We start from the raw sequence: 22,623 nt of genomic DNA on the forward strand, positions 1-22,623 counted from the left end.
GGGACAAAAATGGGGAGACACGGAAAAAGAAATTAAAACCTCAGGAGGACATTAATTTTAACCCTGCTCATCAAGGACAATGGGAGGTTATCCCACTTCCACAGATGTGCCACAGAGAGCATCCTATCCGGCTGCATTACAGCCTGGTATGGCAACTGCTCGGCCCAAGATTGTAAGAAACTGCAGAATGTGGTGAACTCAGCCCAACGCATCACACAAGCTTGCCACCCTGCCATTAATTCTAAATACACCTCCTGCTGCCTCAGGAAGACAGACAGCATTGTCAGAGACCCCTCACATACAGGCTTTTCCCTCTTCCAGACTTCCATCAGGCAGACGATACAGGGGCGGGATTCTCCGTGAATCGGCACGATGGCCCGAACCCGGCGTCAAATTCTCCGGCCGGGAATGAGCTAGTAGCGGTGTGACAATATGGGGAATATGGGGGAAGGGGGGATATGGGGGAAGAGGTTATGGGGGATATGGGGGAAAGGGGATATGGGGAAGGAGATATGGGGAAAGGGGGGATATGGGGGTAGGGGGATAGGGGGAAGTGGGATATGGGGATGGAGGGATATGGGTGAAGGGAACATGGGGGGAATGGGGGATATGCAGGAAGGGGGATATGGGGGAAGGGTGGATATTGGAGAAGGGGATACGGGGGAAGGGGGATATGGGGGAAGGAGGGAAACAGGGGATATGGGGGAAAGGGGGGTATGGGGTAGGGGGGGTTTGGGGGGAGGGGGGATATGGGGAAGGGAGGACAGACCCAGCCCATCAGGCATACAACGCCCCCAGGACGTTCCAGGGTGGCCACGAGCCAGGGACAGACCCGGAGCATCAGGCAGATGCCACTCACATCTAATGCAATGCCGGCAGGCCACACCCAGCGGCAAGGAGGGCAGCCACAGCAACAGGCCCCCGTCGCAGCCGGACCAGGACACCGACGCACAGGACACTGTCACACAGGGCCCTAACAAACAGGACCCAAACACAGGACCCTAACACACAGGACACTGACGCCCATGTCACTGACGCACGTGACACCCACACACAGGAGACGGATGGACAGAAATCACCACTCCAGGGGACCCCGGACTTCGGGTCGGATGAGGAGCACGCCATTACGCCACTGCTATCTCCTACACCCTCCAGCATCGCAGAGACACTCCTCTCGGTTGGGCACTTTAGCGATGAGGCATCTGGGACACTAACTGGTGCGCACAACACAGCCATCCCAGTACAGCGGGTGGAAGCAGGAGCAGCCGAGGGGCCGGGCAGTCGGAGGGCAGCCCAGTGCAGGCAACCATCTGCTGCCCAGACGGTTCCCGGGTTCCTGGAGTTACCACACCCACCCATAGACCCGATAAAGGCACAGACCAAGGGACGATTGAAAGGGGTGACGGCCGGCTTGTGGCAACTGCAGATGAAGGTGGAGGAATCCACCTGCGTGCAGGAGCAGGGAGTGGTGCCGGTCATGCGTGCCACGAAGGCTGACACTGCATGGGGTGGCATCCACGGTGGAGGCAATGGGTGCAACGGTGTCAGACATGGGTCACAGTATGCAAGGTGTGGGGCTTTCCGTGCAGGCGGCGTCTGTGGCCCAGGACATAACTGCCCTCTCACAGGCAGCCATGAGCCAGAGCCAGCAGCAGATCGCAGAGGCGCTCAATGTCGTGGCCCAGTCTCAGTAGGCAACGGCCCAGTCTTTGCAGCACATTGCTGAGGGCATCGGCGCCATTGCCCAGGTGCTGGCCAGCGTCACACAGACACAGACAGGGATGGCCAACTCCCTCAGCTCCATGGCTGCAAACTTGCGGACCCTTGTTGATACCAGGGCGGGCCTCCAGGACTGGCAGCGCCAAGTGTCGGGGTGGGCGTCAGGTGCTCGGTCTGTTCGCATCCCCGACCCATGTAGAGGTCCGGAGGTCTCCCTGGGGGAGGAGGAGGTGCTGAGGCCCATTCCGGGTCCCCCTGTAGGGGAGGCCCCGGAACACCGCGACACCTCGGACTCCGCCCACTTCCGTCCCAGGTGCATCTGGTGGGCAACGCGCAGGACAGGCTGGCAGCTCGCCATCCCAGTCGCCCGAGCCGCAGCCTGGCTCATATAGGCCAGGCCGCCCCAGGAAACGGCCGCAAAAGGGGTCCCTAGTTACAGGGCAGGAATCACAGGAGTCCACCTCCAGTTCTGCTGCACCATCTGGGGAACCACTTAGACGTAGTCAAAGGGACCTTAAGGCCAAAAACTTAAGACACTGAGTAAGTTGACATGGGTGCAGGGCACAGATTAGTTCTGGGGCTAGGGCACGTGTATGAACTGTTTGTTATTAGAATCGCTTTCACACCTACAGAAGCTACCTTTCTGCTCTGTCCGATGCATGCGGGGCTGTGGTGTGAGGTGAGCGCCAGTGGATATGTGAAGGGTGATAGAACATTGGCCTCAGGTGAGTGTGCCCCCCTCCCCCCCGAGTCACCCCCGGGCAGATGACGGGACCGTGCGCTGCAGTGTCACGGCTGCATGCAGGGACGGTCCGGGTGGAGGGTGGTACTGTTACCATGGATCAAATACGGTCCAACGATATAGAGCCTGATGTGTTGGGTATGCTGGGTCTGCGAGGACTGCATTTACCATAGCAGTGAGAGAGACGGGCTTCCAACACTTGGAGAAATGCAACTCTATTTTATTGAACTACCAACTGTTAAACATTCTTGAACTGTGGGTTGACACTATGCTGAGTTGATGGGAGACCTGAGGCTAACCTGACCAGACTATCTTGCTACCACATGGTGGATGTTCGTGTTGTTGCTACACAGGCTCTGGCTGTCTCAGAGGCTGCATCACAAGAGAGCGGGAAAACTAGTGCCCTCTGGCTTTATAGTGGCCGTGTCCTGTCTGGTGATTGGCTGCTGTGTTCTGTGTGTTAATTGGTCATCCTGTGTGTCAATCAATGTCTGTCTGTGCACCATCATATACTTGTGTGTATATTATGACAGAGCCCAGAGCTCATCGCAGGGGGGTTGTCATTATCCTCCATGGCCTGCAATAGACACGCTTCCACTGGCGACCGTGTGAGCCCGGCCCGTTGTCCCGCAGGTGAGTGTGCAATGGAGGGTGGTGTGCATGGGGGTGGGGTGCAGGTGGTTGGTGTTGGGTGGGCGGGGTGAGGGTGGTTGGTGTTGGGTGGGTGGGGTGAGGGTGGTTGTAATTGGGTGGGTGGGGTGAGGGTGGTTGGTGTTGGGTGAGTGGGGTGAGGGTGGTGGGTTGGTGCCATGGTGTGCAGCCTGTGCCCATACTCGGCAATTCCCATGCCTCCCCTAGTCCGTGAATCGGGCAGCTAGCCTCCCGTCTATGTCCACCCCATCTGTCCTGACCATTGCCCCTATTGTCCTCAACTGGGGAGGTTTGCGCCTTGTCTTGCTGTTCATCCCCTTCCCCCTCCTCTGCCTGCAGCACATCACCCCTCTGCTGGGCTATGTTGTTCAGGATGCAGCAGACCACAACGATGCGGTCGACCCTATCTGATGGGTACTGGAGGGCCCCTCCAGAGCGGTCCAGGGACCTGAAGCGCATCTTCAGGAGCCCAAAGCACCCCTCCAACACACCCCTGATCGCTGCATGGGCATCGTTGTAGCGGTTCTCTGCATCAGTCTGTGGCCTCCCTATAGGTGCCATCAGCCACGATCGCAACGGGTAACCCCGGTCGCCCAGCAACCCGCCCCTCAGCCGAGGGGGGGGGCATCCCTCGAACATTGTGGGGATGAAAGATTGTGCCAATACAAATGAGTCATGTACACTGCCCGGGTACCGGGTGCAGACGTGCAGGATCCTCATTCACCTGCACATTCATGGAATAGGTCCCTTCCTGTTCGTGAACATGGCCCTGTTATCCGCAGGTGGTCGCACGGCGACGTGCATCCCCTCGATTGCCCCCTGGAACATGGGCATCCTGGCCACGGCAGCGAAGTCCGCTGTCTGGGCATCCTGGCTAGCCTGGTGCACAGGGAACTGGATGTAGTGGTCCGCAATGGCATATAGGGGTCTGTCACTGCACGGGTACACTGGTGCACCGATGCCTGCGATGTGCTGGACAGGTCCCCACTTGGTGCCTGGAATGGCCCCATGGCATAGAAGCTCAGGGCCACCATAATCTTGATGGCCACGAGGAGAGGGTGTCCTCCCCCGGTGCCACGCGGTGCCAGGTGTGCCATCAGGTGGCAGATATGTGCCACGGTTTCCCGGCTCATCCGGACTCTCCTCCTGCATGCCCGGTCCATGAGGTCCTGGTACGACGAGCGGGGCCGGTACAGACGAGGCCTCATCGGGCTTCTCTGTCGCCGTGGCTCCACCACCACATCCTCCTCCTCCTCGCCCTGTCGTGCGTGCGGCCCTCCAGCCAGGGTGGCTGTCACCTGCCTCACTGTGGCACGCTCCTCTGCGGCAGCCTCCGCCGCCTCCCTGGCACGCTCCTGCTCCAGCTCCCCCAGGGAACAATGTAGAAGTGCGTCTCCCGCCACGGCGGCAAACATCGCTGAGTGATGACCAAACATAACGGCCTGCAGGGGATGGGTGGTGGGGGTGGGGGAGACAGACGACATGTCATCATTTCCCGTACCCCTCCCATCCGCAGCCAGGTGCCATGGGCTGCATGGTCGTGACTTGCCAGCTGGCACATGGCCAGACAGAAACTCCCCCCTCCCCGGCATGCACGCTCCCCAACCCACCCCAAAAGCCCCCCTCTCCTCCCCGGCTCGCACCCTCCCCAACCCACCCTCTCCTCCCCGGCACGCACCGTCCCCAAATCTCCCCGCCCAACCTCCTCCCCGGAACGCACCCTCTCCATCACTCACTATATCCAACCACCCCCTCTCCTCCCCGGCAGGCACCCACTCCATCGACTCGCCCAACCCAACCACCCCCTCTCCTCCTCGGCACGCACCCACCCCGGCCACCCCCTTCTCCTCCTCGGCAGGCACTCTCTCCATCACTCGCCCTCCCCTGCCCCACCCTCTCCTCCCCGGCACGCACCCTCCCCAACCCCGCCCCCCACTCCCCGGCACACACCCTCTCCATCACTCACTATACCCAACCACCCCCTCTCCTCCCTGGCATGCACCCACGCCAGCCACTCCCCTCTCCTCCCCGGCAGGCATCAACTCCATCGACTCGCCCAACCCAACCACCCCCTCTCCTCCTCGGCACGCACCCACCCAGCCACCCCCCTCTCCTCCTCGGCAGGCACCCTCTCCATCACTCGCCCTCCCCTGCCCCACACTCTCCTCCCCGGCACGCACCCTCCCCAACCCCGCCCCCAACTCCCCGGCACGCACCCTCTCCATCATTCACCCTCCATTTACGCCAGCATGACCCATGGTCACGTCGGTGGGACTTCGGCCCATACGGCCTGGGGAATTGGGGTGGCCCCGGGGCCCATTGCATCGCGCCGGTCTTCGACATTCCCCGAAGCGGCGCGATTGACGTCAACGGGATTTTTGGGAGGCCGGAGAATATCGCGGGGCTTCTGGGCGAGGTTTTTGCCGCCCCTCTGGCGATTCTCTGACTTGCCAGGGTATCGGGGAATCCCGCCAAAAAGTCTGAAGACCCACACATCCAGACATAGGAACAGCTTCTTCCCCACAGCTACTAGACTCCTCAATGACTCTCTCAGACTGGTCTGTTCTTTGTAAGAACGCTATTCACGACGCCCTATGTTGATCTTGCTTTGTTTGGGCTTTATTCCGCACTGTAACCAATCACTATTTGTAGATGTACTTGGTAAAGTCGTAGTGTTCATAAAGAACATCAAGCTATGTTTAAATCAAAACTAGTTTATTTTACACTACTGGTAGCATGTTATGAATTTCCACTACTTAAAATGGTTTCATGAATTATAGAATTTACAGTGCAGAAGGAGGCCATTCGGCCTATCGAGTCTCCACCAGCCTTTGGAAAGAGCATCCTACCTAAGTCCACACCTCCACCAGATCCCCATAACCCCACCGAGCCTTTATCAACACTAAGGGCAATTTTTAGAATGATCACTCCATCTAACCTGCACATCTTTGGACTGTGGGAGGAAACCGGAGCACCCAGAGGAAACTCACGCAGACACGGGGAGAAAGTGCAAACTCCACACAGATAATGACCCATGCGGGAATCGAACCTGGGACCCTGGCGCTGTGAAGCAACAGTACTAACCACTGTGCTACCATGCCGCCCACACTCTACTGCACACTCTATTGAGTAGCAGTTAACAAAATAATAGTATTGAATCTATGATACAGTAATTAATTATCTCTCTAAATATAACCTACACTCTAACTCAACTTCACACTATCCTTCTACATCAACTTCTCCAACAGCTTCTCCCAGCATGCCGAGAGACGCAACCTTTTATAAGACTACTCAGTGATGCCATATAGTGTTGATATACATGAACATCACCTTGTTAACCCTTTACTCTCCTTTGATTATAAATATTATTACATCTCCTTTTTTTTCAGACGTTTTGGACAGTACAAAAAGGAAAATATGAGTAATATTATTACATGATATATTGATATGTATACGAAAAGTTAACAAGTGAGTTAAAATTTGTTTAACAGTTCATTTGTTTTTCATCTGTCGAGTTTCTTTGTGATTCTGGCTGATCTCCTCAATCCAGTCAGTGTAGTAGTAGATGTTTTTAACGGCTTGTGAAAGTCATCTTGTAGCTTAGCAGATGCTGTAGTAGTACAAGGTAAATTATCATCAAACTGAAGACTTGGAAATAACGATGAGAAGATTGAACTTTCAGAAGAGCATGTCGATTTCTTCTGAGAGCAGAACCATCCGTTGCTTGACCAATGTACGAATGAGGAGCTGCTTGATGTATGACCTTAGCCAGATCAGACCATCCTGCAATGGGAATCTGAATTCTCACAAGATCATCTGGATTCTGTGGTTCCAGTGATTCTGCATGTTCATTGTAGTATTTCGCCTGAAGATGCTTTTGATGTTGCATTTTCTTTATGACTTGCTGAAGATCAGGATCAGGTAGTCGTAGACATGGAAGAGTTGTACGCAACAATCTGTTCATGAACAACTGAGCAGAAGATAAACCAGTAGAGAGAGGAGTAGCCCTGTAATTCAATCATGCTAAGAAGATATCTGAGTCAGAGTCATGTGCTTTCTTGAAATGTTGTTTCACAATGTGAACACTTATTTCAACCTTGCCATTAGATTGCAGATAAAGAGGACTAGACTTGATATGAGTGAAATTGTAGCGATGAGCAAGTTCTGTCCAATCATTGCTCTCAAAGCAAGGTCCATTGTCTGTCATGACTCTGCAAGGTATCCCATGACGAGCAAATATTTCTTCAGTCGCGTTAATCACGGATTTTGATGTAGAATCAGACAATTTCATTACTTCTGGGTAGTTTGAAAAATAGGCGATGTTCAAGACATAATCATGGCCATGAAAATGAAAAAGATCAATATCAACTTTTGACCATGGAGTCTTCTCGAGATCATGAGATGTGAGTTTTTCTCTACTCTGTGTCGACTGATTTCACTGGCATGTCTCACATTCTAGTACAAAATTGATTATGTCATTATTTATTCCTGGCCAATATACTGTCTGTCTCACTTGGCATTTGCACTTTTCAATTCCTTCATGACCTTCGTGAACCTCCTGGAGTACCATGTGTCTTAGTGTCATAGGAATAACAAGACGATCGAGACAAAGTAGAAAACCATCTACAACAGTGAGTTCAGATTGAACGTTTCTGAATTTCGAACAGTGTCCTTTCAGCCAACCATTTTTCATATGGCTGATGACTTGTTGTAACATTTCATCTTTTTGACTCTCCTCTCTGATGAGCTTGTGTTTTTCATCAGAAACAGGAAGAGTTTCAGCTAGAAGTTACACTTGAGCTTTAATTAGTTGAACAAACTCAGGTTGTTGTTTATGTGTCTGTCAGACGAGACAATGCATCGGCAATTATAAGATCTTTACCTGGAGTGTATACCAGCTGAAAGTCATACCTTCTTAGTTTCCTGAGTATTCGTTGCAGTCTTGGAGTCCATGTCATTCAAATCTTTCTGAATGATGTGAACCAATGGTCGGTGATCTGTTTTGACCATGAACATCGGAGGTCCATAGATGTAGTCAAAGAATTTTTGTATTCCCGTAAGCAAGCCTAAACACACTTTCTCGATCTGAGCGTACTGTTGCTCTGTGGTGGTCATAGATCTAGGTGCATGACTTCCGGTAGCGGCTATGCGGAGCTAAGCCGCACGTTCGGCAGTTCCCGCCAGGAACGGACTTTTGGGCTCTTTTAAGGGCCCCCAGCGGTACTTGCTCGACGGTTCCCGACGTGGGAAGGTGTCTGCAGCGGATCCCCAATGGTCTATGGTCTTGACCAGGAGCGGGGCCAGCAGAATAGCGCCTAAGAAAAAGCGGGGGAAGAGAATCAAGATGGCGGCCGGCGGAGGCCTCGAGGAATGGAGGCAGTGGACGCAGGTGCAGCAGGAGACTCTCCAGCGCTGTTTTCAGGAGCTCAAAGTGGAGCTGCTGGACTCGCTGAAGGCGAATACGGACAAGCTGCTGGCGACGCCACAGCCCAGGGGGTGGAGATCCGGGAGCTCCGACAACAAGCCTCTGAAAGAGAGGATGAGGCCACGGCCCTCGCGGTAAAGGTGGAGATGCACGAGGCGCTGCACAAGAAGTGGCAGGAGCGGTTCGAGGAGATGGAGAACCGGTCGAGGCGTAAAAATTTGCGGATCCTGGGTCTCACGGAGGGGCTGGAAGGGTCAGACCTGGGGGCCTGTGTGGTTGTTTTGTTGAACTCGCTGATGGGAGCTGGGTCCTTCCAGGGGCCCCTGGAGATGGAGGGGGCCCACAGAATACTGGCCAGGAGGCCCAAACCGAATGAGCCGCCACGGGCGGTGCTGGTGCGGTTCCACCGGTTCGTTGACCGAGAGTGCGTGCTTAGGTGGGCCAAGAAGGAGCGGAGCAGCAGGTGGGAGAACACGGTAGTGCGGATCTACCAGGACTGGAGTGCGGAGGTGTCCAAGCGGAGGGCCGGGTACAACCGGACGAAGGCGGTGCTCCACAGAAAGAGTACCGGGTAGCTGCTGAAATGGCCAGGAAGGAGCTGGAGTCTGCAGGGGGGACCGGTGTGGGGGTTTGCCGCCATGGGGAACGGGCCGAGCGAGGGGCGCTGGCCTGGGTCGCGCCGGGGACGGGTTATGGCTAATCGGCAGGGGAGGGGGGCAGGGAGCCCTCTGATCCGGCTGATAACTTGGAATATGAGGGGGCTGAATGGGCCAGTCAAACGGGCCCAGGTGTTTACGCACCTGAAGGGGCTGAAGGCGGACGTGGCTATGCTTCAGGAGACGCACCTGAAGGTGGCGGACCAGGTTCGACTGAGGAAGGGCTGGGTAGGCCAGGTGTTCGGGGCTTGGTGCATAAAATCGGGGGTTGGCGATTCTGGTGGGAAAAAGGGTGTCGTTTGAGGCGTCAAAGGTGGTGGCTGACAGTGGAGGGAGGTATGTGATGGTGAGCGGCAAGTTGTAAGGGGAGCGGGTGGTGCTGGTGAATGTCTATGCGCCAAATTGGGACGATGCGGGTTTTATGCGGCGTATGCTGTGCCGCATTCCGGATCAAGAGACGGGGGGCTTGATACTGGGGGGGGGGGGGGACTTTAACAAGGTGCTAGATCCCCCATTGGATCGATCCATGTCCAGGACGGGTAGGTGGCGTTGAGGTGTTGAGGGGGTTTATGGACCAGATGGGAGGGGTGGATCCGTGGAAGTTCGCGAGGCCGAGGGCCAGGGAGTATTCATTTTTTTCCCACGTGCATAAAGCTTATTCCCGGATCAATTTTTTTGTCCTAAACTCAGTCCTAAATCTACTTCCCCTTATTTTGAGGCTATGTCCCCTAGTTCTGCTTTCACCCGCCAGTGGAAACAACCTGCCCGCATCTATCCTATCTATTCCCTTCGTAATTTTAAATGTTTATATAAGATCCCCCCTCATCCTTCTAAATTCCAACGAGTTCAGTCCCAGTCTACTCAACCTCTCCTCATAATCCAACCCCTTCAGCTCTGGGATTAACCTAGTGAATCTCCTCTGCACACCCTCCAGTGCCAGTATGTCCTTTCTCAAGTAAGGAGACCAAAACTGAACACAATACTCCAGGTGTGGCCTCACTAACACCTTATACAATTGCAACATAACCTCCCTAGTCTTAAACTCCATCCCTCTAGCAATGAAGGACAAAATTCCATTTGCCTTCTTAATCACCTGTTGCACCTGTAAACCAACTTTCTGTGACTCGTGCACTAGCACACCCAGGTCTCTCTGCACAGCGGCAAGCTTTAATATTTTGTCGTTTAAATAATAATCCCGTTTGCTGTTATTCCTACCAAAATGGATAACCTCACATTTGTCAACATTGTATTCCATCTGCCAGACCCTAGCCCATTCACTTAACCTATCCAAATCCCTCTGCAGACTTCCAGTATCCTCTGCACTTTTCGCTTTACCACTCATCTTAGTGTCATCTGCAAACTTGGACACATTGCCCTTGGTCCCCAACTCCAAATCATCTATGTAAATTGTGAACAATTGTGGGCCCAACACGGATCCCTGAGGGACATCACTAGCTACTGATTGCCAACCAGAGAAACACCCATTAATCCCCACTCTTTGCTTTCTATTAATTAACCAATCCGCCATCCATGCTACTACTTTACCCTTAATGCCATGCATCTTTATCTTATGCAGCAACCTTTTGTGTGGCACCTTGTCAAAGGCTTTCTGGAAATCCAGATATACCACATCCATTGGCTCCCCGTTATCTACTGCACTGGTAATGTCCTCAAAAAATTCCACTAAATTAGTTAGGCACGACCTGCCCTGTATAAACCCATGCTGCGTCTGCCCAATGGGACAATTTCTATCCAGATGCCTCGCTATTTCTTCCTTGATGATAGATTCCAGCATCTTCCCTGCTAACTAAATTAAGCTCACTGGCCTATAATTTCCTGGTCTCTGCCTACCTCCTTTTTTAAACAGTGGTGTCATGTTTGCTAATTTCCAATCCACCGGGACCACCCCAGAGTCCGGTGAATTTTGGTAAATCATCATTAGTGCATCTGCAATTTCCCTAGCCATCTCTTTTAGCATTCTGGGATGCATTTCATCAGGGCCAGGAGACTTGTCTACCTTTAGCCCCATTAGCTTGCCCATCACTACCTCCTTAGTGATAACAATCCTCTCAAGGTCCTCACCTGTCATAGCCTTATTTCTATCAGTCACTGGCATGTTATTTGTGTCTTCTACTGTGAAGACCGACACAAAAAACCTGTTCAGTTCCTCAGCCATTTCCTCATCTCCCATTATTAAAACTCCCTTCTCATCCTCTAAAGGACCAATATTTACCTTAGCCACTCTTTTTTGTTTTATATATTTGTAAAAATTTTTACTGTCTGTTTTTATATTCTGAGCAAGTTTACTCTCATACTCTATCTTACTCTTCTTTATAGCTTTTTTAGTAGCTTTCTGTTGCCCCCTAAAGATTTCCCAGTCCTCTAGTCTCCCACCAATCTTTGCCACTTTATATGCTTTTTCCTTCAATTTGATACTCTCCCTTATTTCCTTAGATATCCACGGTCGATTTTCCCTCTTTCTACCGTCCTTCCTTTTTGTTGGTATAAACCTTTGCTGAGCACTGTGAAAAATCGCTTGGAAGGTTCTCCACTGTTCCTCAACTGTTCCACCATAAAGTCTTTGCTCCCAGTTTACCTTAGCTAGTTCTTCTCTCATCCCATTGTAATCTCCTTTGTTTAAACACAAAGCACTAGTATTTGATTTGATTTTCTCACCCTCCATCGGTATTTTAAATTCCACCATATTGTGATCACTCCTTCCGAGGGGATCCCTAACTATGAGATCATGAATCAATCCTGTCTCATTACACAGGACAAGATCTAGGACCGCTTGTTCCCTCGTAGGTTCCATTACATACTGTTCTAGGAAACTATCGCGGATACATTCTATAAACTCCTCCTCAAGGTTGCCTTGACCGGCCTGGTATTGAAAAGGAAGTGTACCCATACCTTCAAATACCTGATGAAATTTAGTGTGGATGCTTTCAATATCTTCCTATACAGGTGGACGAGGTTTGTTGGTGCTGTAGATTCATTTCACAAGGTATAAATCCTGATAGGCTTGTGCACCTAGTAGTGAAGATCTATTGGCTTCAACACTCTTGAACCGCAAGAATATCACAGTGTCATTGTTTGTCACTAAGAGATAGCATGTCCCTAAAGAAGTAATTGTGTTACCATTGTCGTCACATAACTGGCAGTCAGTTTTCTGAATCTTAGGACTATGACAAAATTGCGATAAATCATGAGTATTTATCAAATTCGCAGATGCTCCAGTGTCCAACTTGAACACAATCTTGGAACTATTGCCTTGTAATGGAGTGTTCCTTTCAGATTCCCTGTTAATCGATTGGAGCAGCACGGTAGCACAAGTGGATAGCACTGTGACTTCACAGCATCATGGTCCCAGGTTAGATTCCCTGCTGGGTCACTGTCTGTGCGGAGACTGCACATTCACCCCGTGTCTGCGTGGGTTTTGTCCGGGTGCTCCGGCTTCCTCCCACAGTCCAAAGACGTGCAGGTTAGGTGGATTGGCCATGATAAATTGCCCTTAGTGACCAAAAAGGTTAGGAGGGGTTTTGGGTTATGGGGATAGGGTGGAAATGAGGGCTTAAGTGGGTCGGTGCAGACCTGATGGGCCAAATGGCCTCCTTCTTCACTGTATGTTTTATGTTCTATAATTGTATGGGACGCAGTATTTGTGGATTGGAAATGTTCTTGACAGTTGTGTGGAGCTTCTCAACAATTCCCACATAGAAAGAATATTCAAGACGATAAGCATCCATATCATCATTAGGGTTAGCCATTTTGGAGGTGTCGGCACTTGTATTAACACTCTGTACATTCATGTGTTTCTTCATTAAGTTTGAAGTTTTAAACTATGTCCCTTTTAGTGCAGTTCTGCATTGAACAGCAAAGTGATTTAGTTTGCAAAATTTGGAGCAAGTTTTTCCATGTGCTGGACATTTTTTATGTGGGTGGGCGTGTCCACAATATCCACACTTCATGACGTTACTTTCGTCATGCACAAATTGGTTGCCCGGGTGCGTAGAACCGTCTTCATCCAAATCGCGTAGTTTGTTGAGGCACACATGTGCAGATCGACTATGCGCACGCGCATTACGCCTGCCATCTGAAAAATGCATTTTTCTCAATTGTGCCACAGATCCAATGCAGTTGGCTCCGCGGTACATTTTTGCACCCTTTTCCTTAACCAGAATTTCAGAATACTGAGTTTTGGATGTTTTGTTCGCTCGACACATTGCAATGGCATTTTCAAATTTTAATTCTTTCTGCCTTAATAAACGTTCTATGAGTTTCTCATCTTTGATGCCAAAAACGATTTGATCTCTGATCATTGAGTCTGACAATATTGAGAAGTTACAGGTCTGTGACTTTAATCTTAAATCTGTAATGAAGCAATCTGTGGATTCTCCATCTTTTTGCACTCACGTTTTAAAGATAAACTGTTCATATGTTTTATTAATTTGAGCTTTTTATGAAGATCATATTTTTCAATAACGATATCATTTGTTTTATCATCATCCGTGGAGAATTGGAAAGAGTTATAAAATTCAATAGCCTGTGGTCCAGCCATTGTTAAAAATAATGCGAGTTTTCTGTTATCACTAACATTCTCTAAATCTGAGGCAATGAGGTATAGGGCGGGATTCTCTGAGGTATAGGGCCCACCGATCGGCAGGCAGGCCTGTGTCGTGGGGTCACACTTTTTCTTCCGCCTTCGCCATGGTCTTCACTATGGCGGAGGCGGAAGAGATCCCCTCCCCTGTGCATGCGTCGGTATGACGTCAGCAGCCGCTGACGCTCCGGCGCATGCGCGAACTTACGCTGGCCGGCGAAGTCCTTTCGGCCCCGGCTGGCGTGGCGCCAAAGGCCGTTCACGCCAGCCGGCGGAGCGGGAACCACTCCGGCATGGGCCTAGCCCCTCAATGTGAGGGCTTGGCCCCTAAAGGTGCGGAGGTCTCCGCACCTTTGGGGCGGCCCGACGCCGGAGTGGTTCACGCCACTCCAACACGACGGGGCCCCCCGCCCTGCCGGGTAGGGGAGAATCCCGGCCATAGTTGAAATTGCTCCTTAAATAGTTTTCAATTTACATCAATTTTACCAGAAGTCTGGAACTGACGTAGAGTTTGTAGTTTCTCCATTAGGTCTGGACTTGTCTGTGTGTTGAAGTAACCGGTCTAGAAGCAGTCTTGCCCTCGAAGTCTGAGCACGTGCTGGTTTTCTATCTTCTTAGATTTTAACTATTTTCTAACTAAATTACTTCAGTCATTGCCTGATACCATGTATTGTTCCTTGTATTGTTCTCCAAGAGAGCCAAAGTTGTAGTGTTGACAAAGAACATAAAGCTATATGTTTAAATCAAAACTAGTTTATTTTACACTACTGGTAGCATGTTATGAATTTCCACTCCTTGAAATGGTCCACACTCTACTGAGTAACAGTTAAAATAATAGTATTGAATCTATGATACAGTAATTAATTATCTCTAATATATAACCTACACTCTAACTCAACTTCACACTATCCTTCTACATCAACTTCTCCAACAGCTTGTCCCAGAATGCCTAGAGATGCAACCTTTTATAAGACTACTCAGTGATGCCATATAGTGTTGACATGAACATCATCTTGTTATACAGATCATTACAGTACTTTGTCAATTATTCTTTTTGTCTTCTTTGTACGTATTGTGTACGTTCCCTTGGCCGCAGAAAAATACTTTTCACTGTACTTCTGTACATGTGACAATGAATGAATGAATGAATCAATCAATCAAGCAGCCCCCCCCACCAAGTCCAACTTTAATTTCGATAAAACACTCCTTAGGGCAGCACCCCCACCCAAGTCCAACTTTAACAGGGCTCGTTCCTTCTCCTGAAAGCTATGGAACACACGGTGATTGCCTGTGATGGTTCGCTGGGTCAGGGCTTCTACCTCAGTGACTGGTGGGCTCAATCCAGCTCTGGAGGGGGCATCAATCCACCCTCCTCCATCACCTTCCCAAACATTTCCAAGATATAGTTTGTCGGGTTTGGGCCTTCCATTCCTTATGGGAATCCCATGATTCTCTGCCTGGAGAGAGCCGCCTCCGCACCCTTTATCACTATGCCATTTGCCTTTACTTTCTCATCAGTCTTCTGCAATGCCGACCGAATGGGAGCTCGGGTCTCTTCTATTGACTTGTGGAGGTTCTCGGAGACAGCCCGCTAGCTGCTGCTTCTGAAATTCAATTGCCATGATGCCTGTAAGCATCTTGGCTGACAGTGGAGTGGCCAGAGACATAGTAGTGCCCTTCTCTATTTTCCCAACCGAAGAGCCTCGAGAGGCTTCCACGTCAGCTAACAAATTTTGCTTTTCAGGCTTCCTTGTACTTGACTTTCTGGGCATTTCTCTTGTGTGGGAACCTTAGTGAATTAGTGAAGTGTTAGCTAAAAAATCCCCAAAAAACTGGGCAAAAAGGACTCAACATTAAGTCCTCTAGTCGTGTACGACTACTCCCTCCATGCCACCACCGGCAATCCCCTGAATGGAGACAAATGAGGCTGGAACTTGATGATGCTACACTGATGTTTATGGATAGCTTTTTGGGAGAAGTGACCCCATTCATTTGGGAAAGCCGAGATGGAAGGTTCAGGTTTCTTCGCAGGACCAGTGGTTCAGGATTCTTCCATTAGACTTTCTGTCATTGTAACGTGATCTTAGTAAGGTAGTCAGTTGCAATTGAATGGGGGGAAGGGGGGGGGGGGGGGGGGGGGGGGTGCGGGTTCAAGGGTGGTGGCATTTGCCAGAGAACTACATTTACTGTACCGTTGCTAGATATGAAATAAAAAAGGTCCTAAAATTTGAAGCTGTAGATCAGAGTAGAAACCACTAACTCTTTTCAAGGAATCTCAATCTTGAGAGGAATGAAAAAAATTTGATATGTAAGGAACGACTATGGACAATGGACAATTTAAAATTACCTTCTTGCCAGCAGCTGGTGCCATAGAAAGGGGGCATGGTTTCCTTATCTTTGATTCTGCTGCCCTTGACACAGGGGCTTGGGATTCTACTGCACAAGAAAGTGCATACTTTCTTCCTGTCCTCCCCCACAATGGCGAGCCTTTCCCAGCACACATTTTACTGTGGTTGCCTGTGAATTGGACAGGCTGGTTTAGCTCACTCAGCTAAATCGCTGGCTTTTAAAGCAGACCAAGCAGGCCAGCAGCACGGTTCGATTCCCGTCCCAGCCTCCCCGGACAGGCGCCGGAATGTGGCGACTAGGGGCTTTTCACAGTAACTTCACTGAAGCCTACTCGTGACAATAAGCGATTTTCAATTCATTTTTTTCATTTCAATGTGAAATCGCATCCCGGGGCTGACTTCAACCAGAAGCACGTTTTGCACCCGCTTCCGGACCAGTCAAGTGCACCTGCCTGATAAACTAAGGCCTCAGAAAAGCTTCAACAAAACTTTATAATCTGAAAAATGCTCCCAAGAAGCAGAGAGCACAGAGGAAATATTGTCAGAAAATACTGCAGAGAAAAGGCCTGGAAGCTGCAGGTAGATATTTCTACTGCAGCAGAAGAGTCCACTGAATCTGGCTCAGAGGTCCAGCTTCAAAGTGCAGAGTCAACAGAACCTGCAAGGAGCTAAATATTTTAAGTTCCAGGCTGCAGGAAGTCCTGAGAGGCCTTTAACTGACTCAGTGTCAGGAGTGCTGCTTGAAGGAAACCCATCACTAAAAGGCATTCTCCGAGTCGTAGCCTCAACGCATGTCTTCCGAGCTTACAGTAAGCGTAGGTTTGCATTTGAATGCCTCATCACTTGGCAAATGAAGCTGATGAAGCATACAGGGGTGTAGTGTCGATGGACTGACCTCATGAACACTACACCCTTGTCCGCTTCATCCGATGCCAGCGCTTATGTAGTTACATTTTGTACCTTGTGTTGCTCTATTATGTAATTTCTTTTATTTTCATGTACTTAATGATCTGTTGAGCTGCTCGTAGAAAAATACTTTTCACTGTACCTCGGTACACGTGACAATTAACAAATCCAATCCAATCCAAAATGAATCGCTGAATAAAAGAAGTTGGTAAACAGCCAATTTAGGCAGGCATTGTAAAACAAAGATTATTTTTTCTAGAATTGCACCAATGCCATTTTGCGGAGCCCGCCTGAACCAGCAAGCGCAGGAAATCCTTTTCTCCCTAAGTAAGCACCAATGCCATCTGGAAATGCAGGAGAAAGTTTGTTTTCAATGCGGAGCAAAAAAACAGCCTTCTAACACAATTCACCAATTTCAAAACCCACAAATGGCTGAACTCTATTGCTTTAAGCTTTCTTGCAGTTAAAAAGTTTGAAATACAATGGTCCATCAGTACAAAGGGAGACTGCTGAAGTTCAACAATCGTGCAAAGAAGAGCAGAGAAAATAAAACGGTTCCTGCACAGCCATTCTTATTAAAAGGGCAACAACATTGGGAACTGCGACTGCAGAAAATTATGAAATAACCATGCATCAAAATGCAACTTGCCAGATCAGTTTAGTGTCATCCCAGGCCAAACCTAACTAAAAAATTGGATGCCCTGGAGAACGGAATTTGCAAATATTTGGAGAACATCAGGGGCTTGATTCTCCAATTCAGCGACTAAGTGCTGATGCCAGTGGAGCATGTGTAATTCCGGGACCGGTGACGGACTAGCACTGGCGCCGGGTGAAACTCCCAGAACCCGCGCCAAAAATGGCTGGAGTGTGGCCGGGTCCCTGGCTACACATGTGCACAGCTAATGACCTGCAGCGGTCTCCTGTACAACATGGTGCCAGCCGTGCACGGACCCGGCCTGCCATCCGCGGCCCCACAGCCCGCCCTGGCCACACCCACTGGTCCCTCCAGCCTTCGCGGAAGGCTCCCTGGCCAGCGGCACGGATCCCAGCCAAGTGTGGCGATGCTGGATACAGTCCTCAGCCACCACGCTGGGTTCCTGCACGGCTGGGACCACACGTATCCCGCGTCATCAGGAACACGGCCAATCGGGGGCAGAGCATTGCAGGAGGGTTGGCTGATGAAGTGCCAATGCCATTGCAACAGCGCGTGATGCAATGACGCCATTTCCGAGTGGGCCGAGCATGGCTGACTGCCATCAAACCGGCACCGACCCCGATTTTGGCGTCAAAGCCAATTCTCCGTCCGATCGCCAATTATGATGTCGGCATCGGGCAACGGAGAATCCCGCCCCAGGTCTCAGTAAGAAATCAGGAGAAGTCGAGATTTAACAAAACAGAAAATACTGGACTATCTCAGCAGGTCTGACACCATCTGTGGAGAGAGAAGGGAGCTCGAGTCTGGATGACTCTTTGACAAAGCTTCGTTCACCCCACAAGAAATGTATTAGAGTAGTGGCAACCAAATCAATAGCTGAACTGACCAAGTGCAGTTCAATCTGAAGGAATGGAAGAAAAGAATGAAAGCAAACTGAGATGCCAGCCAACCTCCAAGACAACAGAAAGAAACAGCAGCAACTGAACCAATCACTTCACCTATATAATTGCAAATGAGATCAAAAGGGCTGCAGATGCCTGAATCTATAAATTCAAGGACTTGAAAGGGGAAGATGGGTACTGATTTTTAAAAAAATGTAATTAAAGTTTGCATTTTTACACTACAAGAAATGTATAGAATGGTGACAATTTACATGTTGTTCCTTTCCGGCATCCCCCTCAACCCTCTGCTCCCCCCTCCCCTCTTCTGCTGTTCCCAGGTCATATCCTAGGCTAGGCCCACTGCTCCCCATGTTGGTCTCTCCCTGGCGTTTTCTTGGGTCTCTCCCTCCTGTTTCGCACCCCCCCCCCCCCCCCCCCCCCCCCCCATTCCTGTCTGCTCTCTGTGGACTTGTTGGTTCCCTTGCGTCCCCCCACCCCTTTCTATCAGTTCTTGGTTTTGAACAGCTATTGGAACAGGCTGATAAATGGTCCCCACACTTTATGGAAGCCATCTTCCAATCTTCGGAAGGTGTACTTGATCTTCTGCAGATGGAGATATTCCTATAGGTCTGCCAGCCAGTCTGTAGCTGTGCTGCTGATCGCCAGCTGAGTAGGATTCTCCAGCAGGTGATTAGAGAAGCGAAGGCAAGGGTGTCAGCCTTCTTCCCCATATAAAGTTCTGGCTGGTCCGATACCCTGAAGACTGCAACTCTCGGCACGGCTCCACCCTCACCCCCACAACCTTGGACATTACCTCATAGAACATAGAACATAAAACATGCAGTGCAGAAGGAGGCCATTCGGCCGATCGAGTCTGCACCGACCCACTTAAGTCCTCACTTCCACCCCATTCCTGTACCAGCCTCCCTGGACAGGCGCCGGAATGTGGCGACTAGGGGCTTTTCACAGTAACTTCATTGAAGCCTACTCGTGACAATAAGCGATTTTCATTTCATTTCATTTCCTATCCACGTAACCCAATAACCCCTCCTAACGTTTTTGAACACTTAAGGGCAATTTAGCATGGCCAATCCACCTAACCTGCACATCTTTGGAATGTGGGAGTAAACCTGAGCACCCGGAGGAAACACACACAGACACGGGGAGAACATGCAGACTCCGCACAGACAGTGACCCAGCGGGGAATCGAACCTGAGACCCTGGCGCTGTGAAGCCACAGTGCTAGCCACTTGTGCTACCGTGCTGCCCTGATAAGGAAGCATGGGCAGCACGGTCGCACAGTAGTTAGCACTGTTGCCTCACAGCGCCAGGGTCCCAGGTTCGATTCTTGGCTTGGGTCACTGTCTGTGCGGAGTCTGCATTTTCTCCCCGTGCCTGCGTGGTTTTCCTCCGGGTGCTCCGGTTTCCTCCCACAAGTGTTAGGTACTTTAAACATTTTGAATTCTCCCTCAGTGTACTCAAACAGGCGCCGGAGTGTGGCGACTAGGGGATTTTCACAGCAACTTCATTGCAGTGTAATGTAAGCCTACTTGTGACAATAATAAAGATTATTATTATCAGGAATGATAATGTTGTGTAGTGTTATAGGAGTAATAGTTACAATGTAACTGGGGCTGGCTTAGCTCACTCGGCTAAAATCACTGGCTTTTAAAGCAGACCAAGCAGGCCAGCAGCACGGTTCGATTCCCGTACCAGCCACCCCGGACAGGCGCCGGAATCTGGCGACTAGGGGCTTTTCACAGTAACTTCATTGAAGCCTACTCGTGACAATAAGCGATTTTCATTTCATTTCATGTAATAACAACAATGTAAATGTATCGACAAATAACAATGTATGGCATGATGTGAACTAGTATAACTCCATATACATTGGATAAAGACTTAGGGGAGGTACAATATAAGGGTCTGGCACATATAGGGTTAATGTGGGAGTGAGTACGGTACCACCCACAGCGTGATTTAAGAAGGCACATGGCCCAGACCCAGGGCTGTGTGGTGTTGAACAGAGATATGCAAAGATCAAAGCATTGAGATAACTCCGAGCCTGTTCCCTTTACTGTACATGTTTAAATAGTTCTGGCAATTAATAAAGTCTCACAGTTAACTTACCATGACTCGATGGGTCGAATAGCCTCTTTCTGGACTGTAAATTCTAAGAATGACAATTTCTTTAAAACATACCATTCTGCAACCAACATCCTCCCAACAAGCCCCATGATCAAATCATAAGATTTCATCAGAAATTACACTGGCTGGGATTTTGCTCTCCCGGTTGTTTTCAGGTGTGAATGGCGACAGGCACGCAAAATCTCACGAGAGTCCCAATTTGCATTATACTTCAGCGGGAAATCCCTACGTGATTGTCCATGCCCTCCGCCAGTGACATAACACATTGAACATTGGGAACCCACAAAAATAAATTTAAATCTAATTATCAAGGGCTGGATTGGCTGTTCCTGGGGCTAGGTACCGATGCCAACGGAGGCTCCATGGTGTACCACCGCTGCCGGTGAGGAGCTAGCACCGGCACTGCATGAAACACCCATGGAACGCGCAGAAAACAGTTGGGGAATCGTCGGGTCCCATGCTGCACATGCGCATGGCTGACAAGCTGTAACCGCACGTAGGCCTACACCTCCCACACATCGCGGAGGAAAAGATGGCACCAGCCATGCTGGACCGCGTACCTGCCAATGCCGACCCACAGCCCACCTCCTGGCCTCTCCCCATCAGTCTCCCCAGCCCTGGTGGAAGCCCCCAGCCAGCGACACAGGTCTCAGTTGAGTGTGACAGTGCTGGACACCATCCGCACGCCCACTCTCTCTCCCCGCGGCTGGTACACCAGGTTCCTAACCGCTGCGACCACACCAACGGGAACATGGCCCATTGGAGGCGGAGCATCGTAGGTGAGCCAGCTAAGCACACACCAACAGTGTTGCGACTGCACGCAGTGTGCATCTCAATGATTCCGATTTGGAGGGGAGGAGCATCGCAATATTGGATCAAACCGGCGTCTGCCCCGATTCCAGCTTCAGGAGCCATTCGCCGCCCGATCGCCGTTCCCAATTTCGGCGTCAGGCTATGCAGAGTCCCACCCCAGGTCTCTGACCCGTAGGGAAAATTCTGCCCTCTGTATCAAATAATTTGACAAGAAAAAACTGTGGCATCTATTTAACCTGATGAGAGAGTGCTCATCACATCACTGCTATGTGAGAATGGTACACATACTTGGGACTTCGATGAATACATCACATATACACAACACAGATAATGTACATAAACATCATCGCCAGATATTAAGCATTCCAGTAACATGTAAGAAATTAGCACTTCTTACCTGTGTAATGAATGCATTTGTTGCACCTGGAAATTAAGCAGCCAGTTGTCTCACACTCAAACTTAGTAAATCCTTCTGTATATTCAAGCAAAGTGGTTTGGATGACAATGAAAATGCTGAAAAAATAAAGAAAAACTTTATGTTTAATAATACAGAATGCTAGTTATTTGCCAAATTTATATTTTCCATTTTGAAAGATTAAATAACCCATATTCAAAAACAAAATATCTATATTGTGCATAATTGTCAAGGGTAACATGAATCATTCATACTTAGGAGTTTGAATACTCCACAGATTGAATTTAATCTAGAATTATTATTGCAATCTCCAGCACTCCAACATTAAACTGTGCAAATTATCTTCACTGAGAAATGTAGATAAATGCATAAATAATAAAAAGTAAATGGAATATTCATGGATGAATAATAGATTTAATTTGCAAACCTGAACAATTTGCTTGAATTTAACTGTTGATTTTCCAATTATTTTCTATGTTTGATTTAATGACATTAGGAAAATTATGCAAACACTTCAATTTTTCCCATTAATTTTTCATATTCCAGCAGCTGCAGGAGTAATAGAAATTTTAAGATTACAGCAATAGTCAAATTCAGCAGTTATTAATAAAACAAGTTGAAGTGCTTAAACAAATATATATTTTAATCATTGGTTTTCAAAATT

At 49.5% G+C, this 22,623-nt stretch overlaps 1 protein-coding gene across 1 annotated transcript in view; it reads right to left on the bottom strand.

The window, feature by feature from the left end:
- Positions 1 to 22,623, bottom strand: part of LOC119971242 — a 1,187,854-nt gene that overhangs the window by 650,747 nt on the left and 514,484 nt on the right. The window contains exon 2 of the mRNA XM_038806514.1: positions 21,942 to 22,057. The gene's annotated coding sequence lies outside the window, so the exon portion shown is untranslated. The remainder of the gene's footprint in view (positions 1 to 21,941; positions 22,058 to 22,623) is intronic.

This window comes from Scyliorhinus canicula, chromosome 9, assembly GCF_902713615.1.
Source record: "Scyliorhinus canicula chromosome 9, sScyCan1.1, whole genome shotgun sequence".
Taxonomy (NCBI): Eukaryota; Metazoa; Chordata; class Chondrichthyes; order Carcharhiniformes; family Scyliorhinidae; genus Scyliorhinus; species Scyliorhinus canicula.